Genomic DNA, 27,988 nt, shown 5'->3' with positions numbered 1-27,988 from the left:
AGAACACTGTAAAAAACTTGCACAAGCTTTTGCTGACAGCTAAACATCCCAGACATTGTTACACTGCATTATAATAACACTTGTTTGTACACAGCAAAGACACAACAATAGAGTATAACCTACAAAATATCTGTCAAAATAAAATAACAATTCAACAAAATCACAAGGATTTTTCTGAACTGGTAATGTGACACTGTAAGAAAACTACTGGTTAGAAATAGTTTGTGTTCTTTAGTGCTTAAAGTTACAAATATAAATGTTAATAATATATATATAATACAATCTAGAGCATTAGCTGTCTCAGTCTGTAGTAATAGCAGGTTATTTAAAGGTAGAAACACTAATGTAATAGTGTCTACTGGACAGAAGTGACACTTAGAGGTTTACTTACTAAACTCTGGTTGGGCTTTTGGGGGCAAAACTCAAATTCTTCAGGATATTTTAAAGCCCAATGCTGCAAAAAGTCAGAATCGGAAAATCCGCCATCTTCGACCTGCCGAGGCTGTATATAAGTCAATGGGAGAGGTCCCTATCCTATTTGGAAGTTTCTGTGGTCTGCACTGGAATTATCCGAAAATCCAATTATTTCAGATTTTTCAGGCTAAAATCCGAAAAATGTGTGTTTTTCCAAGAAAAAGACCAAAAAATCGAACAATTCGTAAAAAAAAAAATCCTATTAGTTTGGTCTGACTTTTTTTTAAAAAAAACAGAAAAATTGGATTTTGATAAAGAACCCCCTCAAAGTTAAACAGAGAGGCTTAAACTGCAATCATTTTGACCTTCCATTTAAACCAAAAAACTAGATTTTGGCTAATAGAAAAATTGTAAGCTGGTATCTGTTATTCTTTTCCATTTCTCCATTTCTTCCTCCGATTCAGAACTGCTTAACACATACCCAAGCCTCACTTGCTGTGTCATCATCCTGTATTGTTGCGTTCCAAGCCTCCCTCCATTAATATACATTAAAGGCCAGTATATCACTTCTATATTAACAATTTGCTCTTGTAGCTTACTCAGCCAGTTGATCTGTTTATCCATCTTAAAAGAGTATTTAAGTTAGTTGTTTCAAATTGCAGTATTTTACCACACACTGCCTTCAGCTCACGACCCGTCTCCTCAATCACCAGAAGCAACAATTCCTGTGAGCACCTGTCCAATGCAGCACACCAGTGATGGCAAATCTCTGGATTATTATGTCCAATTGTGGGCAAATTATTAGTGCGGAAACTCAATAAATTCTCTGTTTCCTATGATATTCAGAAATGGACAGGCTACAGGCAGGAGTCTTGGGGTTTGTTCTGGGTTTGGGACACTAGACTACAGGCAAAAAAATAGCTAGAAATGGATGAGCTTCACTAAGTGGTAAATGTATTAAGTGTGGTTTTAAAGATGAGGTAGTGTTGGTCATGCCTGAGATAAATAGCTGTGATTATGTGTCACTCCATCGTAGAGTTCTGCAGTGGTCTCTTTTCTTAAACCCACACTCTAACCCAGGGATCCCCAACATTTTGAACAAATGTAATGCAACACATGCATGCAACACATGCATGAAAAATGTTCTTGGGGTGCCAAATAAGTGCTGTGATTGGCTATTTGGTAGCCCCTTTGTGGATTATCAACCTACATTGAGGCTCTGTTTGGCAGTACACCTGTTTTTTATGCAACTAAAACTTGCCTCCAAGACAGGTATTCAAAAATAATCACCTGCTTAGAGGCCACTCCAAGGGGTTGGAGAGCAACATGTTGCTCATGAGCTACTAGTTGGGGATCACTGCTCTAACCATACATGCATCCTGTACCTAACCCACTTACTTGCTTCATTAATAATCATTAATAATAACAAAATAAAACAGAGAGGCATATTGTCAATGCTGTTGCTGTACAGTGCTTCTGGATGGAAATCAGTCTGTAAGTAGGCTTATTTGAAATGACTGAAATAAGGCCCTTAGAAGGAAGAAAACTAACTGAGCACACATGGATATTAGTGGTTGCCTAGAAATTTATCCATCTCTAGCCAGCTGTTTTACAAGACCAGTTGAACTATAGGCTTCCCTTGGTTTGTAGTAAACACTGGGACCATTATAATTTAACGAGGAATCAGGCCCCAGGTGTAGTTTTTCACTATAGGGTTTCATGCTGGCTCTTTTATAATAAGAGGCCTGTAATGAAGTCCTAACTGTACGTCTCTGCAAAGCATGTTGCTTATAGATACTTATTAATCTGAAGGGCCTTCTACGCCAAAACTAAGACTATAATTTTGTTTTCATATTGTTTGCAGCTTTTCCTGTTTGGAGATACAGGGTGTGGAGAGCAGGCTAATGCATTAATGCCAGAGACAGATTGAACTGATCTTGGGAAGTATGCATCGGCAGATGGTGGATCAGAGCTGAAGCTCATATGTTTCAGCTACAATATGATCTGCTCCCCCTTACTTTGTACCATCAGTTTAGGTTTGATCTGTCAAGTCTGTGACGTTATACATAATTGCATGTATGCTACATGGTTTGGATTGAATGTGTTGCAACTTGTGGTACCAAGGCACATGTGATATTTAAAGTTAATCATATTGTATATGTAGGGGCATATAATGATGCAATTAAAAATTGCAAGAGATGTTTAAAATGGTGTTTTTGCAATTGTTTATTGCTGCTTGCAATGTAAAATCATTCGTTGGCGAATATTATATCATTAACCAAAGGTTAGCTTTAACACCTGCTATAGAGCTTCGTTAAATATTTTGCCGCAAAATATGCTTTGCAATTGTGAAGTTTTATTACACTGCAAATGTTTGCAAAAGGCATTTGGTCGTAAACTTTGTGAGACAGTCGTTAAGGCTTGCAATTGGTCAAAAAGGACGCAAAAATGGTTGCTAATATTCGCAGTGGTTTTTGCGCTAATGAAACATATTACATTCCCCCATTAGAGGCTTACCTCCAGCATATCTTTTGCAGTGTGAACAGTTTACTAGAGCCATCATAACACACAATTCCAACAATTAGTTATTGATCAGAGTTAAAAAACTACAAAAATCAGCATTCTGTGTTATAAATACTTTTTTATTCTATCCGTCAAATCTGCAACTTAGTATTTTGTGTCTTCATCAACCAAATAGTTTATAATTCATCTTTATAGCAACATATGCTATCAGTACATATCTTATTTTACTACATTCCCGTTGGGGCATTAATTGCTTTAATTGATTAAAAAGATATGCTTTTGGTTTTACTTGAGTAAAAAAGTATGCATTTGCCATCAGTGAATAACAGTGTATTTAAGTTTACAAGCTATCACAAGGCAAATCTCATTAAGTCTTAACTATGCAATATCTCATTGGAAGTTACGTCTGTTATTCTCTGTACATTGCAATAAAATATTTCTTGTGCAAATTATAGATGACTTAAATATAAAGATTAATTAGCTTAGTGTGGGTTGCTTTCTACGACCAGATTTAATTTGCTTTCACAGTTGCACTCCAGCTACTTTTTTTTTTTGAACAAGAACAAAAGTTGTCAAAGAAAGCAAACTGTTTATTGTTAATCATATATAAAAGACAATCAAGGGCAAAATGATAGCGGTAACAGACACATGGGGCTCCTGTAGGACGCAGATTTTAGTTACTGGCTGATTGCTTGACAGTTTATGAAATGGAGGGCCGAGGCATAATGCATTCTGCTTTGGTGCCTAAAGAAAACACATACACAATGTGATATCCCTGCATAGTTCACTGCATGTGATGCAATTAATCAGCACTCACCAAACACTTATAGCTTTCAAGGTGTTTGTGTAAAGTTGTCCACTCCAACTCACTTGGATACTAGAAAAGTGAAGTCACAGCACCATTAATAGATCAATATTAAAAAGCCTTTATTGGTATCTTGGCTCAGCTCTCATGCAAAGAACAATGTTTCAGGCCTTACACAGCCTTTTTCAAAGTTCACTGCATGATCAAACATGCAGTAGCTTCAATTTCCCTGTTTGACCTGTTAATAGGGTTGCCATCTTTTCTAAAATTCTTTACCGGCTGGTGGGGGGCGGGGACACAAAGGGGCGGGCCGTGACGTCAAAAGGGGCATCGCTGTGCCACGGACAATAAAAGAAGCAAAAGAAAAGTTAAGTTCCAGGGGATTGGGGGCAGGCCGTGGGCTCTTTTGAAGCGTATTACAAATTTACCGGCAGCTACATTGCCGGTAAATTTGTAAAACCGGCCCCCGCCTTGGCAGATATTTTACCAGCTAGGCTGGTAAAATACCGGCCGGGTGGCAACCCTATCTGTTAAGCTAAAGAAATAACAAAAACCTTGTTTTTTTGTAATTAAAACTGTAGGCCAAAAGTAGGTAAATAGTAGATGTTTATCTGTTACACTTTCTACAAGTCTGTTTCAGCAGTAAACCACTGTCTTGTTGCAGCCATGTATCCAGAAGATGTTACAGGTAGCAATATCCCTGGTATTTGAAAACTGAGGACTCAGAGAGACATAGGGAGAGAATAGGGACTGTAAAGTCTGTGGGAGCCTAAGCAAATCAACAGATAATCAGTAGTGATGGGCCAATGTATTCACCAGGCATGGATTAGTAGAGAATTTATGCATTTCGCTACCTGAGAATTGTTTTGCAAAACTACTGGAAAAATTTGCAGGCGAAAAAAATAGCTGCAACAAAAAAGTCGCTCATATAAAAACTGTTGTGCGTCAAAATAATTTTGACGCCCATTCACTTTAATGCATTTGGACAAAAGAGTTGCGCATGTAAAAATTATCGCACGTCCAAATTATTTTGATGGCCATTGACTTAGTGTATTTTTCGTTGTTTCGCAATTTTTTTTCTGCAAAGCAAAACGGGACATATTTGCCCATCACTAATAATGAGTTTAGAAATATCCTATGTTTTTTATCCCAGTAGTTAGTGGTGTTCTCTTGAGTACAAGGTCCAGAACATGACACTTGGGACTCTTCTAGGAAACCCAACTAGACATGGTGTGATGATTCCAGACTTATTTGAATCCCTGCATCTTGCATTTATTAGAATGTACACTTGTTTGAGTTATCTTAATGCCACCATTATCCACTTAGGCCTAAGATGGGTATTATGGAACAGTGCATGGAGATATTAATTTACCTACCAGCTTTTTCTGGAACTGCTTTACAACAACAACAATTTTTCATAATAACAGGTCAGATCATTTAGATTACAGTGTCTCATGAATGAACCATAGTGTTACTATTCATTATGGCTTCCTAAAAAAGCCATGATTTATGAAACACTTGCTGTGGGCCCTTATCTAAACATAGGCTGCATGTGGTAAATGTATAACCATTCTGTAACGCATGCATATGTAAGATGTGTTACTGTGGAAACTAGACTACTAGAATAATAATAGAGGTAGGATAAAAAGACAGCTGGAAATTGGCTTTCCAGTCATATTTTATCATGATTTTGTTCTGAGTTACTTAACACAAGCTTCTATAGTAAGCTATAAATTCTCATTGGCACAAAGGTGGTTTCCCTTAAAGTATATCTTAATTTAAGAGCTATTAACATACAACCAAAATGCATGTCCTGTTAAGTGGAATATAACATCCAACTCATTATTAACAAATGTTCAACTGCTTTGCTTTAAATCATTTAGTTTACTTGTGTGACATGCTTGTTTCTCTTGTAATGAAGGTAATTAGTCATTGTCCTTTTTCCCATCATTGTTTCTAATGATCACTTGTTTTATACAATTTACCACTCAGGTCCAGACTGACAGGACAGACTGAGATTTAAAATAGGCCCTGGCATTTCAAGTACAGGTTTGGGATCCGTTATTGTGGAAGACGTTATCCAGAAAGTTCTCAATTACATATATAAATCCCTTAGACTTCATTTTATCCAAATAATACAAATTTTTAAAATCAATTTGCTTTTTCTTTGTAGAAACAGTACCTTGTACTTGATTCAAACTAAGATATAAATAATTCGTCAGTGCTCCGGCTCAGTAAGGGAGGCCAGAGGGGGGCCCTGGGAGAGCAGCAGTGGGTCCCGGGCCCCCCAGTCCGACCCTGCCAGGTGTTGAGTCCAATGAGTGAAAATAATTGACACGTGTAAAAAAAATCACAAATTGTATCTGAAACGGGTCAGATTCGCCCATCACTACTAATAATACATACATTTTTCTTGGTATTGATCAGTTTTCTCGTCTTCATCTTAGTGTTAGGTATTTAATAAAGTCATATGGTAAATCCTGTATTGAAGCAGCAAGGAAACTTATATATCTGAGAACTGAGAGAGTCTCTGATAATCAGGTACTCGTAGAGGAAGATTCGTTGTGTACTCCAGGACAGACTGTTCCGCACGCTGGAAGAAGACTGGCAGGAGATTCCAGGAAAGTATAGCTGTAGTGGGGAAATGCTGCTGATAGAGTTACGTGGTCTTAATGGTGACCTCTTCCCACAGGTACTCGGATGGATGGATCCTGCACCGGATAAACCCCCAAGAGATGGCATGACAACTGGCAGTTAGGCAGGTTAAAAAAAAAAAACTAACTTACTGTGTTACTATGTTTCTATGACTCCACTCAGCTAGGCAGAAATGACAATTCTTACAGCGGCAAGTAATCATGGAGTGTTGTAACTTGGGTGAGTATTCTGTCCCAGAGTTAGGGGCCAGTCATCTGTGTAAACTCCTCACTCAGGCAGATTAGCATATAGTCAATTTGAGTCATACAATATAAGCCAAGCCAGGCCAGATAAGTAAGCACGGGTTAACAGCACACTCTTTAGCAGGGTAAACCAGGCAACTTAGGTAAGCAAGGGTTAAACTACACCATCTTGACTAAGCTGGTAAGGACTGGCAATAGTTTATCACAGTCTTTAAATGAGAAACAATAAATACGCTTGGTAACAGCTTGAAGGGGTTAACCAGTGCTATGGAATATTTCTGGAGCAATATTAGAGTCCAGGCAGAAAATAATACAGGCTTGAGTACTGTTTAACTCACTCATGAGCAGAAAGAAGAAATGGGGATTTTTTGCCAGGGAGCACCCTCTGAGAGACAAAGCCGACAGGAAATGAGAAAAGCCAGTGACAGAGCACGCCGGGTCAAGCCTTGATACTCTGTTCCACCGAAGCTGGGGAGCTGTGGAGAAGAGCTGAAGTTGGGAACCAATGAAAATTACTGAGAATCAGACACGGGAGACTGGAGCACGGAGAAGCCGAACCTACTTCTGGGTTGACGTAAGTATAACTGTGCAGCATCACTGTGCATGCACGGCAACTTAAATAGCCCGGGGGAAGGCAGCACAAGCTCCGTCACGGAGCTGCGGTGCCTAACACTTAGGGGCAGATTTATCAACTTTGAAATTCGACCATCGAATAGGTGTAGTACGACAGTTGAAGTCGAATGTTTTTTCCTTAAAATTAAAATCTTTCGATCGCACAGTGAAATCCTTTGAATCCTTTGATTTGTACGATTTAATCGTACGATTTTACAAAAAATTCTTCGATTTCTCAAAACTTAGCCAACAACTCATAGAGGTTATAGGAGGTTCCCCCATAGGCTAAACAGCAATTCAGCAGGTTTAAGGTGGCGAAGTGTCAAAGTCGAAGTTACTTAAAGAGACAGTACTTCGATTTTCGAATGGTCTAATTTGTAAAGTTTTTTTCAATTCGAATTTTGGCCTATTCAATGGTCGAAGTACCCAAAAATTACTTTGAAGTTTTCGAATTCGAAAATTCACTTCGACCCTTAATAAATGGGCCCCTATGTAACAAATAGTAAACTAATGTTGAAAAGATTGTACAATAGGAAGTAATTAAAAAAGATTTTGTACCTATGTACTGTTATGTACATTTTAGAGATAAAAAAGATTCTTTTGTATTTTCTGTAGGAACTACAAGATGTAAAGCCATCAAATTGATATTTTGTTGTGTAGGCATGATGTGTTTTAATGTCATTTTGCCATGTTCAGGGCAGAAAACATGTTTTTTTTCTGACTGTTGCATTTGTATCACAATCTTTGTAGCAGGAACCCTGGAAACTGCAATAGTACTCTTTTGTGAGCAGGAGAGTCCTGCCAAGACAGGTCTTCATCAATGCTGTTTGGGGAACTGACAGAGAGAAACTGGACACTGCAGAGTTTGGTCCAATATGTGGCACAGACAGGGGGTCAACAAAAACAGATGCAGGAGGGGAGTAATCAGAAGAAAATGCATTCTTCATAACAGGTTTCAATTAGGCGACATGAAAGGAGTTGGATATTTTCATATTGTGAAGTAAGTCCAGCTTGATACACACAGGATTAACAAGTTCCTTGATTCAAAAAGAACCAGTTAAATGAGGACATAACTTAGGAGAGGGTACTTAAAGTTGGATATTAATGGTAGACAGCCACACTGAATCTCCAGCCTGGAAGGCAGGAGCATGTCTATGACATTTATACATTTAATTTGGAGAATTCAGATGGTAGAACCAGAGGGTTGAGACCATACAGAAAAAGGATAGTGACTCAAGTATTCATGACATTGGTTTATTACGGCAAACTCTGGCTATGGAAGAAGCTCGTACCAGTTAAATTGGTAGAAAAACTGTTCCAGGCCTTGATTCGGAAAATTTCTTTGACAAAAAGTTTATCCAAAGAGCAGCTGATGGGTGCTTCTTCAGTAGGACAAAATGAGCCATTTTAGAGAAACAATCTACTACCAATAGTTGGTAGTGTATTTGGCAGATTTGGGTAAGTTAAGAATAACATTTATGGAGTTATCAGACCAACAAGCAGCAGTTGGAGTAACCCATGAAGGGAATGACTGGTGGCAACTAGTATCTCTGTAGTAATGCTGTAGTGTACTTGATGCTTTTTGGCATAATTATGCTAATGGTAAAACAATCCTGCTATGTGTTTTTATGCATACTGTAAATGTTTTTAGTAACCTTTAAGCACAGTGCTCCACATTACAGAAAGTAATTCTTCTCATCCAAAAAAACTCAGATCCCAAGCTTTCAAGGTAATAGATCGCATGGGGCAGATTTACTAACCGGGGAAAATTCGCTAGCGTCCCCAGCGCAACACTTCACCAGACATCAGACAACGGCAATTCACTAACATGCAGAGTTTAGTACTGGGCACTGAGCGCTGGTGACTTTTCGCTAGCGGTCCTTTGGTAATACTAATTCACAAAATTTATTAGCGAAGCTTTAATCTAGACTGGCACCTATCCTGAACTCTGCTCTTGTCCCTCTTGCTGGATTAACACCTTCTTTCTACCGCTCTATGTACTATTGTGGGTAGTGTACTATTTCATATAATCAGAAGATTATTTTTTCCCCTAGCAACCATGCACTGATTTGAATAAGAGACTGGAATATAAATAGGAGAGGAGCTGAATGGAAAGATGAGTAGTAAAAAGTAACAAGACAATACATTGCATTGTTGCCTTACATAACATTTATCGATGGTGTCAATGACCCCCATTTGAAAGCTGGAAAGAAGAAGAATACAAATAATTAAAAAACTATACAAATAAATAATGAAGACTAGCTGAAAAGTTGATTGGAATTCGCTATTCTATAACATACTTAAATTTAAATTAAAGGTGAAACACCCTAGACAAGACCTGGTGCAAATCTTTGCTCAAAGCTGCAAACCTTACTTGCAGGTTGATTTTTCTCTGAACAAGATGCCCACTCTCCCTGCAAAGAGCTCACATTCACACAATTTGTGCTACACTGTCTGATGGGAATAAACAATTGCAATTGAGCAATAATTATACTTTAGTTATTCTTTAGAATTTATATTTTACCAGTATTGGAAGCAGTAGAGAATTCCCTAAGTATTTATAAACTTAATTATACTTAAAGGGCATGTAAAGGCAAAAAAATAAAATCCCATTTTTACTTGCTTTAATGAATAAGAAACCTATCTCCAATATACTTTAATTAAAAAATGTGTACCGTTTTTATAAGAAACCTGACTGTATGCAGTGAAATTCTCCCTTCATTTACTGCTGTGGATAGGAATTGTCAGACGGTCCCTAACTGCTGAGCAGGGAAACAATCATACTTATGAACAGCAGGGGGAGCCCCCGCCTTACTTCCCAGCCATGCAGAACTCAAGCAGCTTTGTTTATGACGATCCCTAAGCAGCCCAGACCACACTGAGCATGTGCAAAGTCTTAGTCTTGCAAAGATGTTTAACATAGTTACAAGCTGGTGACCCCCTGTAGCCAACTTTGAAAGCATAAATTATTTGTTTGATTAGGCTTGTGGTGCAGTAAGTTCATGTTTATATTTAGTATACAAAATACAGCATTTCTAGCCTTATTCTATTTTAAACTTTACATGCCCTTTAAGAAGAAAAAAAAAATCATTCTAGAATGACATCATCCACCTTGTCGTACACTTCATTTAGACACAAATAATCCAGATAAGGATAGTGACAAGAAAATATTGTTTCATTGGAAACATTAGTTTGATGAAATTAATGTTGTAGTTAAATTATGTGTTCCTAGACATTACCAGTTTGAAGATTACAATATAAACAGCTCTTTTTCTTTGATGGCGCAGATGTAGAAATTTCAGCACTCAGCAAATTAAGTTGTTTTCAGCATTCTGTTTCAAGCAGTGATAAACAGAGGTGAATGGCTAATTAGAAATCTATTACTGCTGTCTTGCTGATAGTCACGCTCTGAGCACAACTGGAGGTGAGTACGATTACCAGGGATTGCACAACAAAAAGTCTTTACTGTAGACTTTACTGTGCCTGACAGTGCAGATAAGATGTAATTTCAGCTATTTCATTTATTTGGCAGTGCCGTGTACTTTCAAAAATGTCACTTTAAAAGCAAGCGTATCTAAAAGGCTGATTTTTTTTATTTTTAGTTTCAAGGCTAAATGCTTAATGCCTACTATATTCCAAAACAATATATAACTGTAAGGTTCATTTACAGATTCAAATGTAAACTGCAAAGTACCAAAACAAATGCAAGTCCCCAAGTTTGTTTAACCTATAATGCAGCATTTTCCCCACAACTCCTGAATAATGTGGGTACCTGCTAAACAGAATGTGTTAATTACTGTCTGTGTTGGTAAATGTCAAATTTTACTGAAGACAATGGTATGAGAATTGTATCATTTGTTGGGCAGTGATGCTCACAGGACTGAAATCATTATTTAGTTATTGTGTGATTCTTTAAGTTAAAATCAGTTGTGCGTGTAACTGCAACAAACAAAGGGAAACCTTAATGAAATACCTCCTTAAAGGAGAACTAAACCCTAGCCCATCCTCAGCCACCCTCCACTTGCTCCCTCCCAACAAATCTATTCCGTTTAAAAGTTTCCCTGTGTGCAGACCTGCCAAAAAACAAAAGCGTTGAGTAGTGGAGTTCAAAGACGCCATCTTTCCCTGTCTTTGGATCCTTTTCTGCTAGTTTCTATCAAAGAACTGACAGAAGAAGATCAGAAGACAATGTAAGATGACATTTTTTGTGACATCTGCTCCTCTGTGCTGTAAGCCGCATGCTTTCCCATGACTTGGTAGTTAATAGTTAAAAATCCTCCCTGCAGAATCTTTGGGTAGATTCACAAAAGGACAAAGTGGCCAACGCTAGCGTCAATTCGCCAGAAATCCCATCCGAAGGGACATCGCCAATTCACTAACAGGCGTAGAGGACAATTCGCTAGAAAACGAGACTGTCGCTAGCGTTCGTTTGCACTCTTTCGCCAGGCAACTTTTCACTCTAGCGAACGGGCATAACTCTGCAAATTCACTAAGATGCGAATTTTATTTCGTCATAGTTTCCTCAGAACAGGCGAACTGCTAAAATGAAGTTAGATCTTCCTCAATCTCATGTCAGTTACATCATATCCTGTCTGCTGGAAATGCATTAAAGTTGTAAAAAGGCTGACGACTTTTTTTAAGCAGGATTGCTTGCAAAACTCCTAACTATTAACCTTTTTTGTGTTAAAGGGCACCAATCATGACCAAAATCATTTACCAAGTAAATACACTATGTGAAAGTTCAAGAAATCAGATTTTTAAAACAGTTAGAATTGTTTGTATAATGTAAATCATCAGCTCACTATACCTTCTGCAAGATCTCCCTTATCTCTCCTGCAGTTCTAGCTGAGGCAGGCATCTTGGATTTCACTGGCTCCTCCTACCTATATCATCCCAGCCAACTGCAGCTCTGAAATCTCGAACATGCTCAGTTGAAATTCCTTGTTGCTTATCAACCCTTCTAAGCTATTTTCAAATCAGCCAAACCTCTGTGTTAGCTGCTGTTCAGTAGTGCTGCCACCTGCTGGAAGTTAGAGTGTGCCCTTCATTTGCATAATGACTTTACCAGCAGGGGACAAGATAGGGAAATATCCTGATACTTCTAGTGGAGGAGTTTAATTAAACAAGGCATTCTGAGCATGCTCCTGAAATATGCATATTATAGTCTCTGTTATAGTCTCAATATGGCCTCCCTCAGTGAAAGAACCCATTTGACAAAGTAAGGGATTTTTTTAAAACCTGCAGTTTTTTCAAAAAACTATATATGTGGTTTGATTAAACATGTTTAGCTTGTACTGGTCAGATTGTTAATAAGTGTTTGATTTTGGCTGTGATAGGTGCCCTTTAACATTTTTCCCTAGTCATTTGTTTTAGGGTGGGCTCATGTGTAGGGCATTAGATGGTCTTTTTTGTCTTTATTCAGGTTCCTTGAATATTTGTAATAAAAAGTGGCCACATTTGCAACAACATCTCTAATAAAGACGTCCATACGACTTTAATGTATCTGCCATATTCAAACTGACCTAAGCATAAGAGGACTAACGAAGTTTAGCAGCTAAGTGATCGATAGTGTCATTTCACTTTGAAACACTCTCACTGCCGAAGTAAAGCTATCGAAAAGTCACCAACGTTTGGCGTCCAGAACGCAACTTCTCATTTAAGTGAATTAGTGAATAGTTGTGAATTAGCAAAGTTGCCCCTTTGTACTGTATGTATATTATTGCTCCAAAGTTTGTTTTTTATGTCATACACAGAATTAATTTAAAAATTCTTGTACTCACTTGCAAAGAACATAACAATGTTGTGCCACCATATTTTACCTCTCTAATAACCTAGTAATACATTTGAGATGTAACCCTCGTTCTGCTCATGACTTCCATCTGTCCTCACTTATTATTACTTCTTACTCCCACATCCAGGACTATTCTTGAGCTATACCAATCCTCTGGAACTCTTTGCCCTATTCCTTTAGACATTCCCAGAACCTTGAAAAATTTCAAATAATCACATAGAAAACCTTTTCGTTCAAGCTCTTACTTAACTTAACTTAAGCCCTCAGCAACTTGACCACCCCCTAAACCCCTTATCCTTTACTTGCATGCACACTTACTACTGTTTCTTAATGTTTCACTATGCACCTTCAAGTACTACTGTATATTAACCAACAGTAACTTTACAACCTCACTGGTTACCCTCTCCTGTTTAGATTGCAAGCTCTTGTGAAAGGACCCTTAGACTATTATCTTCTAACAATATGCAGATGTAACTATGTGCATCTGTTCTTTTGAAATGTTTGTAAATGTAAACTGTTATGCCCTGTATTTGTAGCCCCTACTCTGTAAAGCAATGCAGAAAATTATCAATGCTAATATTTTTTATCACCCTGATATTCTTACATATCACATCCTTAAGTTATCTCTCTCTCTCTCTCCCTCTCTCTCTCTCTCTCTCTCTCTCTCTCTCTCTCTCTCTCTCTCTCTCTCTCTCTCATATATTTTATATATATATATCTTTATGTATATGTGTATATATATATATCTTGAAATATAGCTGTGGAGTAGCATAACAAGTTGAGACATGTTTCATCCTCCATATCTTAGATTCTGTTGTCTCCAATACATAATATAAATGGCATCTTTATGTGCGTTATCTTCTCTGTATCTTTATATGTTTGCAAACTGTTGATCTACTGAAGTTTCTAGGATTATCCAGACAGCATTGGAAATAAATAGAGTCATCCACACTTTCTGTGTCTGCAGACAGCGCCTAGGGATCTAATGATACAAATACAGTGGGTATATCTAGGATGTAGGAGACACAATTTGTTACACATTGTAATGAGCTTGTCACAGTAACAGTCTAAAGAGATGCCTTTAGCAGTACAGCTTTCCATTTGGGCTTATTCTCCACTGACCAGTATTACAGCTCTAATGTGAAAAGAATTGCCTGAGGTTTCTTTCTCAGTTCTACCTTATCTCACTTAATAGTGCGTATTAAACTATTTATTATTAGCTTAATTGCCAAACTGCATTCAACATTATTTCTGTTAACTAAAAAAGCCAGAGCCACTTCATTCTCACCTTGGATTGGCCAATGTTACTTAACTTCCCTCACTCATACAGTTTGCTTTGAAATATTGTACTACCGAAATACACAACATTACAACAAAGGAGTTAATTAACATCATATTTAACAATGTACTACATGCAAAATTAAAAAATGTATTATACATGTACATAAAAAGTTTAAAAAAAGTAAGCAATTTGATAATATACATTGATTAGATATTTTCATGATTTCTGTCTTGTTCTGACTACTGGAACAGTTAGTAATTAGCCATTTTTTATACAAAATATTCTTTTGTATCATAAATTGATCATCATTTCACTTTAAAAAACTTCAACTTGTGTTTATTTGTAAACACGTTTTTTCACCCCCATTTCTTTTGAAAAATGCAGTCACAAATATTGATAAACTTCCCAAAATGTGCAGATCAGAAGGATCTACCACAGCCTGGGGATTGGGACATAACAAAAATTTGTTCCAGTTGGTGTCAGTGGGCCTTAAAGATTTAAATTTCATGGCAAAGTCATGTTCTGATCTTACAAGAAAATCGCTGGTGCCTAGTGTACATGCTGCATTTATGAGTGTGTTGGCAATAGAATCCCAGAGGTGCGCTGATTCACAGATGCCACCACCAAGCTCTGGGCTGGTGTACTTATAACAGGTGTAAAAGAAACAGATCCGCACACACACCGATTAGTGCAGTAGGGGATTATCCCCTTTTATTCAGCCACCAAACATCAACGTTTCGGGGGGGAAACACCCACCCTTCATCAGGATGTTTCCCCCCCGAAACATTGATGTTTGGTGGCTGAATAAAAGGGGATAATCCCCGACTGCACTAATCGGTGTGTGCGCGGATCCGTTTCTTTTACACATTGGTTGCTAAGGGACCCGGCCGGGTCAACGGAAGGAACGCACCACCAGCTTGCAGGATTGGTGAACTACAGGTGTGCGGTAGGAGAATTACATTGTACTTATAACAGGACCTCAAGGACATGATGGAGAACATTATTTTTTAATTAAAACAGGAAATCAAAGAATTAAAAATAAAGACCAGCACCAAATTGACTTGTAATACGACAGTCTGCGTGAACTGCTTCTTATTAATTTGCTAACTAGACAAAGAAGCCTAAACTGCACAAAGTTGGGCTACAGAGTCTCAAACTTAGTATGTAGGGAGCAGAGTCCTTGCAGTCCCAGGTTATTTCTTAAATAAAGTCTTATGCCTTTAAAATAACTGTGATACATTGACTACAAAGATTACAATTATGTATGAGGCTTTGAAATGATCAATAATATTGTATCTCAAAACTCTACGCTGTTATCCTTAAAAAAAGTTTTCTGTCAGTGGGGTTTCTTCTAATGAAAATAGACAAGAGACTCGTAGCCTCGGAATAATAACGTAACAGTTTCTTTCCCACATCAACCTTTGTCCATTGATTTGAAGTTATGATGTAATTCCTACTGTGATGTTCAATAAGCAGTAATTCCCTACTCTCAGGAAACTCAGATGTCTTCTTTTATCAACACTCACGTTTGTTACAGCTGTCAGACAAGCACTTGTCTTGATCAGGAGGGTAGAATTACATGATCTATCAGTTAGAAGAATCATTCTAACATACTGTACCTCTCCTGCCCCATTGGGCACAGAAATGCCATTTTTCAACATTAACATTATTTACTCACAGGGTTTGTCAGTTTAATACTGTCATACTAACCATACTGATAAAGTATGTCATCACAGGGCCAAAAAGAAGTGTATTCAATGCTATGCCCTATTTCCACTATTTTGATCATTATGCTCACATGATGCCTTAATTGTGAATTTACGGAAATCTATTACCCCCAAAATGAATACTTGGGAGCAGATTTATCAAGGATCAAATTTCAAGGGTTAATAAACCCTCGAATTCGACCCTTGAAGTAAAATCCTTCGAATTCGAATATCGATTAGAAATCATTCAAACGATTTGAACGATTTTAATCGATTGATCGAATGATTTTTATTCAATCATAAAAAACTTAGAAAAGTGCTGGGGAAGGTTCCCATAGGCTAACATTGAACCTCAATAGGTTTAAACTGGCGAAGTATGTAGTCAAAGTATTTTTTAAAGAGACAGTACTTCGACTATAGAATGGTCGAATAGTCAAACGATTTTTACTTCGAATAGTTCGAATTGAAGTGGAAGATCGTAGTAGCCTATTCGATGGTCGAAGGCCCCAAAAAATTACTTCGAAATTCTAATTTTTTTTCATTCGAATCCTTCACTTGAGCTTAGTAAATGTGCCCCTTAGTTTATATCATATTAAGTGGCATATTCAAGAATCTTACAGAAATGACATATATATATATTTAAAGGAATTGTTCAGTTCAATCTTGAACCTATTTGGAGTGTGATAAAATACAGTAGGTATGCTTCTGTAATATTTCTTGTTTCCTTTTTATCTGAAGAATTCAATCAGGTTTAGAGATGTTTAATGTGCAAACCTAATGCTATTACATAGAACCATTAGGTTTTCACGTATGCTAAATGTGCAAATGGAGCACACTTTTTTTTGACATCACACAGCATACTTCAGGACAAAATAAAAACACAAGGCAAATTTCTATTGTAGTCAAACCTTAGTTTTATGTTAGCAATCTTTACTTTTTCCTGAAGATGTATTAAAATGTGGTGCTAAAATGGGAAATCTTTTTACATTAGTTCTATTCCCCATATTCTGTTTATGCCAGAGGACTTCAGACTTTGGGGCAGATTAAATTAGTTGAGAATGAGAATAGTTCTATTGAGTTCCATGAGATATACTATGAAATATGTTTTTTCATGGAACTCTCGCGTTCAAGCTTTCATTTGAGATTTAATATGTAACTCATAGCAAGATTGCACATAAAAGGGAAGCTGTTGTTAATATAAAATCCAAATCAATGAATATTTAAATACATTTTCTTATGTAAAGAATTAATTATTTTCTTCTTCCAGATTTGATAAGATGTGGCCACACGTCAACCAATCATGCTATTCCGGCCTGTATATTGCCCCTTTTTCTGTCTCTGCTGTCTAGAATTACTGTGGTCTTTCCCTTTACTATTAAGCTTTGTCTCTAAGAGAAATAAAAAAAACATTGTTAAATGATAAAGCTTACTACAAATTTTTATAGAAATAGAACGGGTTGTGGTTCTACTGTCTATCTTTCTTTACTATCTTTCCTCTGATTCCACATTTACAGGCAGGTTTTTTCAAGAGCTCTGCATTATAATTTATTATAAATATTGTTACTTAATGATAAAGAGTCTAAAATGAAAAACAATAGCTACATTACACAATTCTTTCAATTACTATTTCTTTTGTAGGGATACTATTTCTATTGATAAGAAATTCAATTATTTAAAGGAAGAAAAGCTTTAACTACTTGGTGATAAGACATTCCCATAACTCTTTCATTTACACAAAAATTGCCTGAGGTCTATTGGGATGCAGAGATATTAGAAACTGACAATAAATTAATGCTCAGTCAATGTATTTTTTTTATAAAAAATGTGTCCAACAGTGGGGGTTGTTTGTATTAGAAATATATGTTTATATATCAGTTCCTATAATGCCATATTTAGCATTCAGAATACGGCAATATTTTAATGCAAGATATAGAGAGGCTTAAAAGCAACTCAAAAAGGTGCCAAAAGTGATTTGCTGATCAAACACAATGTTTGATTGCCTTTACCAGTTTGCCAGTTTTTCATACTTAATTTGTGTGATGCTACCTTCAGTGAATTCATTTCTTTTAAGCTATTATAATTCATTGTACAATAAACTGTTCCCAGAAAGTGTATAAGCATGCCTTTGTTATTATAAGAAGAGGCACGATCAATGCAAACATAAATATTTGTGTGTGTGTGTGTTTTTTTAACAAAACAGCCTAAAGCCTAAAAAAATCCAGTTGTGATATAAGCCATTCCATCACATAAACCATGAAGTTATCTGATGCACCACACAATAAAACAGATATTTTTATGTAGATGTGTGTGTGATGATAACATTTGTGGGGGAAAAATTCTAATTAATGTACATTAAAAATTAGATAGTTAATAAGAATTTGTATCACAGCCAATCTTTTTGCTGGCTTGCCATATTGATCTTTAGTTCTATATTTTCAATATACTGTATGTTTTATTCCTCTTCCTGCTTTTATGTTCAGTATTTTTTTAATATATAATACAGTTGTAGTTCAGCATATATGTGCATAAGCTGCTTTTATTAAAATTTCATTATCGGGAGAATGTTCGTTTTATCAGAGTGTGTAGTTGTTTAAAGGGTAAAAACTACATTACTGTTTGTATATTACATGCTAAATATTTTGAATCTTTATAGTAAGTCTTCATTATTGTGCAAATCAGCAATTTTTGTATGTTTTAAAATAGGACTTTTCAATGCAAAAGTATGCTATTGGTATGCAAACTCAAATGATTGCTTTTGTTAATTCTGCAAAGCATGGACAATTTCAGAATGGGATCCCATGGCCCATATAGGGGTAACGGGGTCTTGACGGGGCCTAGGAGCGCAACTGTCCCCGCCCTCCCCTTTTTTCTCTTTCAGGGCTCTGATTGGATGGCGGATCCTGGGCAAGTGATCAGGGCAGGAGCAGCGGTAATACTTACCATTCTGCGCCAGAATGTGGAGGAAGCAGGACACAGCATCCTGCCCTCCCTCCCTGTTAAATGGTGGATTTAGTCGCAATTGCGGAGGGTACCTTTGCAAGGACCCCCAGGGGAAGTTAAAAGGGAGTATTTCATAGTGAGTGGAAGTAGCCTGGTAGGCCTGGGTCCTCATGGGAAGGTAGGCAGCCCGGTTTAGGGCTTGGGCGAAATGGAACAGGAACCTATCTCAGGTGGGGGAATAATATGAGAAAGGTTAAAAGTTTGTTATACAAATGGTTGTTAAAAGGTTAAAATGTTATATATATATAATATATAAATGTTATATATATATATAAGTTTTTGTGGTCCTGGTCTTATGAGTTTTGAGGGGTTTTTTTGGTTCGATTTCATATTCAATTTTTCCCTTCAAACTTTAAATGTATAAGTGTGCCTCCTAGGTTAGTGACTGGGCAACTTCTCATATCCCTATCATACATTGTACAAGTATTAGAAGCTACTGTTACATATGTAGGTTCAACATGCAAAAGGAGCCATGGAGGTAGCACATCCTTGAGGCAGGTGTTATTTCCAGCATGCCTCTGCTTCAGTGTCACCCTGTACTTTGCACCTTGAATTGTGCGCAATAAAATGATGAAACTGGCAGTGTGGATTTGGAGTATAAATGCAGGCACCTTTGGTCTATTGTACTCAATTTTGGAAACAATCCCTTTAATATTAATAACGTTGCATATATCTGCCTGTTTATACTCCAGGTGTCCGGATGCTGCATTGTCATTCCTTAAATATCCCTGTATTTTTAGCTTTGTATTTAGCATGGTATAAAGGTACTAGGGCATATAGTTGTTGCCAAACAGCAATACTGTTTTTTAATAGCGTACATAATTAATTAACCTGCAAAAGCTACAGAAATCTCAGGCATATCATATATTAATGAACATCTGTAACATTCTCCCGAAAATGTTTTATGACCGAAATCAAACCTGAGGCTATCCATTCTTAAAAAGAAAAAGCAGGTATGATATACAGACTTCTGGCATTCCCATTATTATTTGCAACCTTCGGGATGTTGGAAAGCTATAAATACTTGTGTGATTTGCAGAAACAAGCTGAAATAAGGAGAAAGATTACTTTTTATCTAATTTCAACATATATAATCTGCACATAGCAAACTAGAAGAATTTTGCATTTTTTCTTTTTATGGTTTGTGTATAAAATACATACAGTAGTTGTCCTTATTTGCCTTTGCCAGTAGGTAGACAGAGACCAATTTTCTGTGTATACAAGATAAACAGACCAATGGGTGCAGGAAATGTATGGGTAGCTGTAATTTTCATTTCTCATCCTGCATTACTCTCTTACCTAGTTATTACTATTTGCCCAGAACACTGACACTGGATCTCCCTAGTAACCCATTGTCCCAGTTTTGCTTTATCTTTTGTGCAGCAAACTGATCAAAGCTATTTGCTGATTGGTTGGTAATGGTTACTGCAGTGGGGTACATTTGTTGAGCATTTGCAAATGGGCCCCAGTGTAGACTTCTGCAGTTTAACATATCAACATATCATTTATTACCACAAGTGCAGTGTGTAAAGTGCAATTTTGGACATAATTCACCATGCTGCATTTCCCCTACAGATCCAGCACGATTGCAGCCATGATGTGAAGCTGTATCTAATGTAAGGATACAGCTTCACATGCACAAAATTTGCACAATTGCACGTGAGTTTTGAAACTAATCAGGCGCAATTGCACTGTATATATGCGTATTTTCAGATTTGTAGTTTTAGCAGCTTTGGAGCATAATAAATCTTGAAAAAAAAATCCTCATTAAAAACTAGACCAGAAAAATTTGAGGTTTTATAAATAGGCCCTTAAGTATCCCATGATAATACATAATTAAAAATTCAAATAATAAGGCACAGCTGTCCATGAGAGCTTGGACACATTAGACAACTAATGTGAGGTATAGTCATTAAGATAACCAGTGCACAATACACAAGCAACACTCTTTACTCTTAGTAAATGCATCTGGTTTGGGGTGCTACTGGTTCCTTAACTACTATTGAATTTGGGGTTATGTCCCAGTAAGAAGTAGACTAATCACAAGCTAACCCTTCTTCCTCCAACTGTTGTTGCTTTGGTGATAAATACTGAACATAATAGAGGGGAACATTAAGGGGGTTATTTATCAAGGTCCGAATTTATCTCAATATCGGCTGCTACAAACTCCGATCTAACCCGCTTGGGTTTTTAACGCTTATTTATTATTACATTTTCCTGAAAATTTGCTTTGCGGGAAAAGCTCAGATTTTCACGATATTTTCGTGAATTTTGCCCGAAATCTCTGAATTTTTCGCAGGTTTTCACCCGAAAGCTCCAAAAACATTGTGGAATTGCCCGAAACCCCCGACACAACAAAAAATCAATGGGACTGTTCCCATTGACTTTTATGCAACCGCGACAGGTTTAAGATGCCGTGTTTTTATACTCTGGCTTTTTAGCCCTCGAGTTTAATAAATTTCCAAAAAAATTGTGATTTTTTTGAAAGTCCGATTTTATAAAAAAAATCAAGAATTTTTCGGATTTCGGGTATTCGGAGCTTAGTAAATAACCCCTTAAATCTTTGGTCAATGTTGGGCTACAACATTTTTCTGGCAATTACCAAGAAATTAAAAGGGATATTAATTGACATCATACATTAAATTTGTCCCCTCCTAGGGATTGACATTCCTGAGTGATATGTCGTTTATGCTATTGGACAAAAGTAACTTATTGTATCCGTCAAGATAAGATATTTTTTAGATAAGTATTTTTTAGTTTCTTCACAATGCAGACAGCTTTTTGATATTGTCTTTCCAAAACAATGATTACAAAGGCATTTAAAAAGGAGACAAGTGACATATAATTTGTTTTTCCCATTGACGTATGACAATAAGACAAGATGATAGATTATACAGTGATATAAATACAATTTTCCTAGCATACAAAAAATGAAGCTTTGGGATATGTCATTTTTTTTTCAAAATCCAGACAGAGGGTTTTTTTAATGGATGGTTCCTTTTTCTTCAGTTTTATCTGTTTATTATGAAGCAAATCTGACATAAAACATATGATACCTTTTCCTTCCTGACTAAAATAATAATGTGTAGTGTATTATGTAGCCTTGTTGAATAGTGTGACAACTGGAATGAATTAGCTTGAGGAAGTGGATGCCCCCAGAATCTATGTGCAAAGATCATCAAAGGGAATAAATAATAAGAATCATAACAAGACTTTAGGTCAGTGATCCCCAACCAGTAGCTTGTGAGCAACATGTGCCTCTCCAAGCCTTGGATGTTGCTCCCAGTGGCCTCAAAGCAGGAGCTTATTTTTGAATTACAGACTTGGAGGCAAGTTTTGGTTGAATAAAGACCAGGTGCACTGTCAAACAGAGCCTCAATGTAGGTTGACAATCCACATAGGAGCTACCAAATGGTCAGTCACAGCACTTATTTGGCACCCAAAGTACATTTTTCATGCATGTGTTGCTCCCCAACTTTTTCTGAATGTTGCTCAAGTGTTCAAAAGGTGAATGGGATCCTTGCCTTAGGTCAATGTCCAGATCTTTATCTACTTATATGTAAATTTATCCATTTCACTTTTTTCGCGTCAAAACTGTCACGCGTCAACATTATTCGGACGCCCATTGACTTTTCAAGTTTCGCAAATTTTTCGCCGTTTCTTGAATTTCGCAAGAAAAATCACAAATTTTTTGGGGAAACAAAGCAGGACAAATTCGCCTATCACTACATATCTTTACATTGTTCCTTAAAAAGCAGATCAGCCTAGGGTACAGGAATGGGGACTGACAATTACTTTCTGTTGTTTTGAAGTTGCGGTTTGAGGAGCACAATTGCTATATGAGATAAGCAAAACTTTCTCTATATCTATAATGTGATATTGTGCTTCCAGAGCCTATTACGTTTGCAGTTTCATGGTCAAAGATGTATCATTTCTCTTACCCAAGGGACAGTTCTGAAAACGTTATTATGGTTTCAAATGTAGCGTATAACTTCTCATACACCAATCCCCTTTTCAGGAGAGAACTGGTAGACATAACTGATTCACCACACATTTATATACACTAAGGGGCAGATTTATCAAGGGTCGACTTGAAAATTTGAATTCTTAAATTTAAATTTCAAGATTATTTTAGTGTAATTTGACCAGGGAATAGTCCAAATCCCATTGGAGTTTAAAAAAAATTTGAAATTCGAATTTTGAAATTTATCATGTACTGTCCCTTTAAGAATTCAAATCCGACTATTCGTCATTTAAAACCGGCCAAATTGGTGTTTTAGCCTATGGGGGACTTCCTACAATCAATTTGGAGTTGTTTGGTGGACTTTTTTTTAAAAAATTCAATAGAATTCGATTCCTGCTTGAAGATCAACCCTATTAACCCGTTTTTTAAAAAAATATTTTTTTAAATAAATTTCTATTGGTCGTTTTTTTTTATTTTAAATTAATGGGAATTGATGGGAGTTTTTACAAACCCTTGATAAATCTGCCCCTAAATGAGTGATTGTTCCTTTAAAATCCAAACCCTTGAAGGAAAGAAAGTATGGAACAGCCATGGAAGCAGCTATATCATGAAAAGAATATGTTTGGATTGGGTAGAGGAGATTGAACAGATTAATTCCAGGACATCATGATAAAGGTGACAATATAATTATTTGAATTCCAGCTGTACACAGCATTATATATAAGTAACAAGCAGTCTATCTATCTATCATCTATCTATCTATCTATCTATCTATCTTTCTAAATATATCTGGCTTGTCTGTCTGTTGATAATGATCTACTATACTACAAGGTATAACACAGCTGTATTAGCGCTGTCACAAATTGTTTATTGATGTGTCGGTAGTTAAACATTTATATAGCACTAGCTGTCATAATACAATATCACAGTATACAGCCCAGTGAGTGCCATGTCATTCTTATATCATGGATACGTTTTATAAAGTAAGGTGTGCTTTGACCAGTTGTTGAAATGAAAAATAGAGGATTGAATTTATAATGTCTGTATTACACATTGCATATCTGAATAAATAACTTTATCACAGCAACCCATGGATTGCTGTATTTTTCCAGTCTCAATAGAGGCAAACAGATTATACAGTAATTCATATTTTTTTTCCTGTTGGCTGCAACTCCATAAAAAGAATAGCTCTTTTTAGTCACGGCAGAATTCTGTTTGTGGCAAGATGGGGATTTTTTTTCTAATTCAAGTATCTTATAAATATTTTCCTTTGTCTCATAATTGTTCAAGTAAGATTCAAGCGGTTCTAAAAAGGTATAGTAGTTGCTATTGAAGATTCCCCTCCTAATTGTTGCAGTTTTAGGCATATTGTTACTGTTATAGGTATATTTTTGTTGTGATTATAAATATTTTCCTTATTATTTAGGACAGTGCTATCCAACTTCTTCCATACTGGACTAACAACCTGATCAAAGGCATTTCGGGAGCCATTATATTAAAATGGTGATGTCATAAAAAACAAGTTTGTGAAGTCTATAGTAGACTTAGTTGTAAATGTATCAAATTGCGAGATTAGAATTTACTACAGAAAATTTCACCCAATTTCATTCCTGGGGAATTTTTAGAAGCGTATTTGGCAGAGGGTGAAAGGTAGAGTCCAACATTTGATTTATTTGCTTCTTAAAATTCCACAGTGGGTGGTAAACTCTAATATCTCATATTTTGATAAATCGGCCTCTATGGGGCATATTTATCAAAGGTTGAAGTGAAAATTTGAATTTAAAAAAATTCTAATTTCAAGCTAATTTTTGTGTACTTCGACTAGGGAATAGTCAAAATTCGAATCCGAAAAAAAAATAGTAAATTTGAATATCGAAATTTATCATGTATTGTCTCTTTAGAAATTTGACTTTGACCATTCACCATCTAAAATCTGCCGAATTGCTGTTTTAGCCTATAGAGGACCACCTAGAACCTATTATAAGTTTCTTTGGGGAAAAACATTATTTCAAATTTGATCGAATGCACTATTACTTTGATTCAAATTCAATCGAATACAGACTATTCACCCAAAGAAAAAAAACTTTGACTTTTTTTAATAAATTTCAGTTGGTCTTGTAATGGGAGTTCAAAAAAAACTCCCATACAGTCTGCAATCACTGTTTGATTTATTTATTTATCTTTTTGTTAAATTATTGCCATTGATATGTCCCTGATTTTTCTGACATTTGTTTATATATGTCTTCATGTCTGCATTTTTTTTTTATTATTTAACTTTTTTATTGATGTTTTTCACAATAAATCAACAATTGAAAGAAGACATAGAGTGAAGAAGGAGCAGGTAAGAAAGAGGAGAGAGTCAAAAGGGGGGGGAAAGGAGAGGGGAGGGGGTAATGTTCCTTAATCAATCTCAGTTCACTTATCGGTGGGGCTGCTGTTCTATAAATCTTTAAGAAGTAGTTGGTACATTAGGCGGATGTTGAGGTGTTGATGAAGAGAATCGGTATTCGGTTTTCCATCTCTGCCATTTTTGGTAGGTGATAGCGTCTTTGGTAAGTTGTTTAGCGCTTGTTGTTGTGAGTCTTTCATAGGTAAGATTTGAGTCCGTGAGGTTAATTAAGCTTTCCCTGTCTGGTATTTCAGTGCTTTTCCAAAGTCTTGGGATTAACAGCCTAGCCGAGGTGAGAACGTGGAAAATTAATTTTCTGTCGTCGGGGTTAAAGTCGTGTAGTCCGTGGTTTAACAGCGCTAGCGATGGCGTAAGCACAATTTGGGTTGTGGTGGTTTCAAGCAACAGTCGTGAAACTTCTTTCCAAAAGGGAGATATTATGTGGCATGACCACCATATGTGAAGTAAAGTTCCTTTAATTGTTTTACACCTCCAACAGTTAGCTGAGGGGTCCGGATACATCTTGTTGAGGATAGAGGGGGTTTTGTACCACCGAAAGAAAATTTTACGCTGGTTCTCTATGTGGTTGGTGCATTTCGAGTACCTAAATGCTGCATTAGCTGCATGAATCCATTGTGATAATGAGTGTGTTATTCCAAGATCCTGTTCCCATTTCTGGATATGACCTGGTTTAGTCTCTGTTAAATCCGTTGAGATGAATTTATATACTTTAGATAGTCCTTTCTGTTGGCCTGCAGCACGGAAGCATAGTTGCTCAAAGGGTGTAAGCTGTCGATGAATAGTATGTTGGTATGGGTTTAGGAGGTGCCTGATTTGGAGATATTTATAATGATCCTGTCTCGGGAGGTTGAATTCAGTCTGCAGTTCTGTGAACGATTTTAGAGTTTTGTTAGAAAACAGATGTGCCAGTGAATTTAGGCCCAGGCTTTCCCAGTTTTTAACCGATAAATCTGGGACCATGGTTTCCATAGTTCTGAGTGGTGTTTGTTTCGCTGGAAAGATATGTATTTGGTTATTGGATTTAATTTGAGTCCATATTCTCAGTGCTGTTGTTGTGGTATGGTACAGAGTTTTATCTTTACTTAGTTGCATAGGTGATTTAGTCCACATCAGTTGTTGGAGCGTCAGAGGATGTGCTTGTTCCTGTTCTATGTCAAGCCAATGTTTGTGACCTGTGGGGAGGTTCCACATTGCTAGTTGTTCAAGAATAGCTGCCTTGTAGTAATTTTCTATGTTAGGTACCCCAAAGCCTCCCTCCTGTTGTCGGCGCTGCATCATATTACGCTTGATTCTTGGTCTATTTCCTCCCCAGATAAATGTGTCCAGGGTCGCTTGTGCTTGTCTTAGAAAGGATTTCGGTGCAGTTATTGGTAGTGTTCTGAATACGTATAATAATTTGGGTAAAGCCATCATTTTGACTGTAGCCATTCTGCCCAACCAGGATATGCAAAGTGTATACCCAGGGACAAAACAAAAGCACTGAAGGAAACCTACCCATTTCAATGGAGACATGAAACAATCTCCTATTTAGGAATTGAACTTGGCAACTCTGTCACAAGAACCTACAACAGTAACTATCCATGTCTGCATTTTAACAGGCTGCGTTTTGATTCTGCTTGTTTTATTGTAAAACTTCAATAAAATATTTGAAAACAAAAAAAAAACTTCCATAACTTCTAAATTCGACCCTTGATAAATCTGCCCCTATATCTTGGAGGGGCTCTTCAGTAGGATAGAATATTTAACACCTTACATAATTGACATACTTCAAATATTTAATTTAAAAGAAATATCATTTCCACAAGCTATTTTTAGTGTGAACAATTTATAAAATCTAACAGTCAGATGGGAATCAATGTATTCTGAAAAATAAAGCTTCAGCACAACAATTGGATTTATTCTGCACTGTGAAATATCATTAAGGGGCAGATTTACAAAATTCGAGTGAAGAATTCGAATGTAAAAAACTTCGAATTTCGAAGTATTTTTTGGGTACTTCGACCATCGAATTGGTTAAATTCGTTCGAATTCGAACGATTCGAACGATTCGAAGTAAAAATCGTTCGACTATTCGACCATTCGATAGTCGAAGTACTGTCTCTTTAAAAAATACTTCGACCACCTACTTCGGTAGATAAAACCTACCGAAGTCAATGTTAGCCTATGGGGAAGGTCCCCATAGGCTTGCCTGTGATTTTTTGATCGGAGGATTTTCCTTCGATCGTTGGATTCAAATCCTTCGAATCGTTCGATCGCAGGATTTGCGCAAAATCGTTCGACTTCGATATTCGAAGTCGAACGATTTTAGTTCCCAGTCGAATATCGAGGGTTAATTAACCCTCGATATTCGACTATTGATGAATCGGCCCCTAACTGTTTGATCTAACAATATCCTTAATGATGTCAATTACTTATTGGAATGTAGGTTAATAAGAAAAATAGATTCATATAAATGATCAAAACCTTTTTCCAAGCTTAAATAACTGTGAAAGTGTCATGGATTTATTGTATGTACCGCTGTTTCTATATTGCATTGCATTTAATTGTGAATAAATTGAATGGTAATGGGTGGCTGATTCATGAT

General features: G+C 36.6%; 1 pseudogene; it reads right to left on the bottom strand.

The window, feature by feature from the left end:
• LOC108704338 overlaps positions 1-19,009 on the bottom strand; it is a 60,015-nt pseudogene extending 41,006 nt beyond the window's left edge.
• Between the last annotated feature and the right edge of the window lie 8,979 nt (positions 19,010-27,988).

The sequence above is a fragment of the Xenopus laevis genome, chromosome 1S (genome assembly GCF_017654675.1).
Source record: "Xenopus laevis strain J_2021 chromosome 1S, Xenopus_laevis_v10.1, whole genome shotgun sequence".
In the NCBI taxonomy this organism is placed as follows: domain Eukaryota; kingdom Metazoa; phylum Chordata; class Amphibia; order Anura; family Pipidae; genus Xenopus; species Xenopus laevis.
Note: the sequence above shows the minus strand (reverse complement) of the source record. Positions and strands in the feature narration are given on the sequence as shown.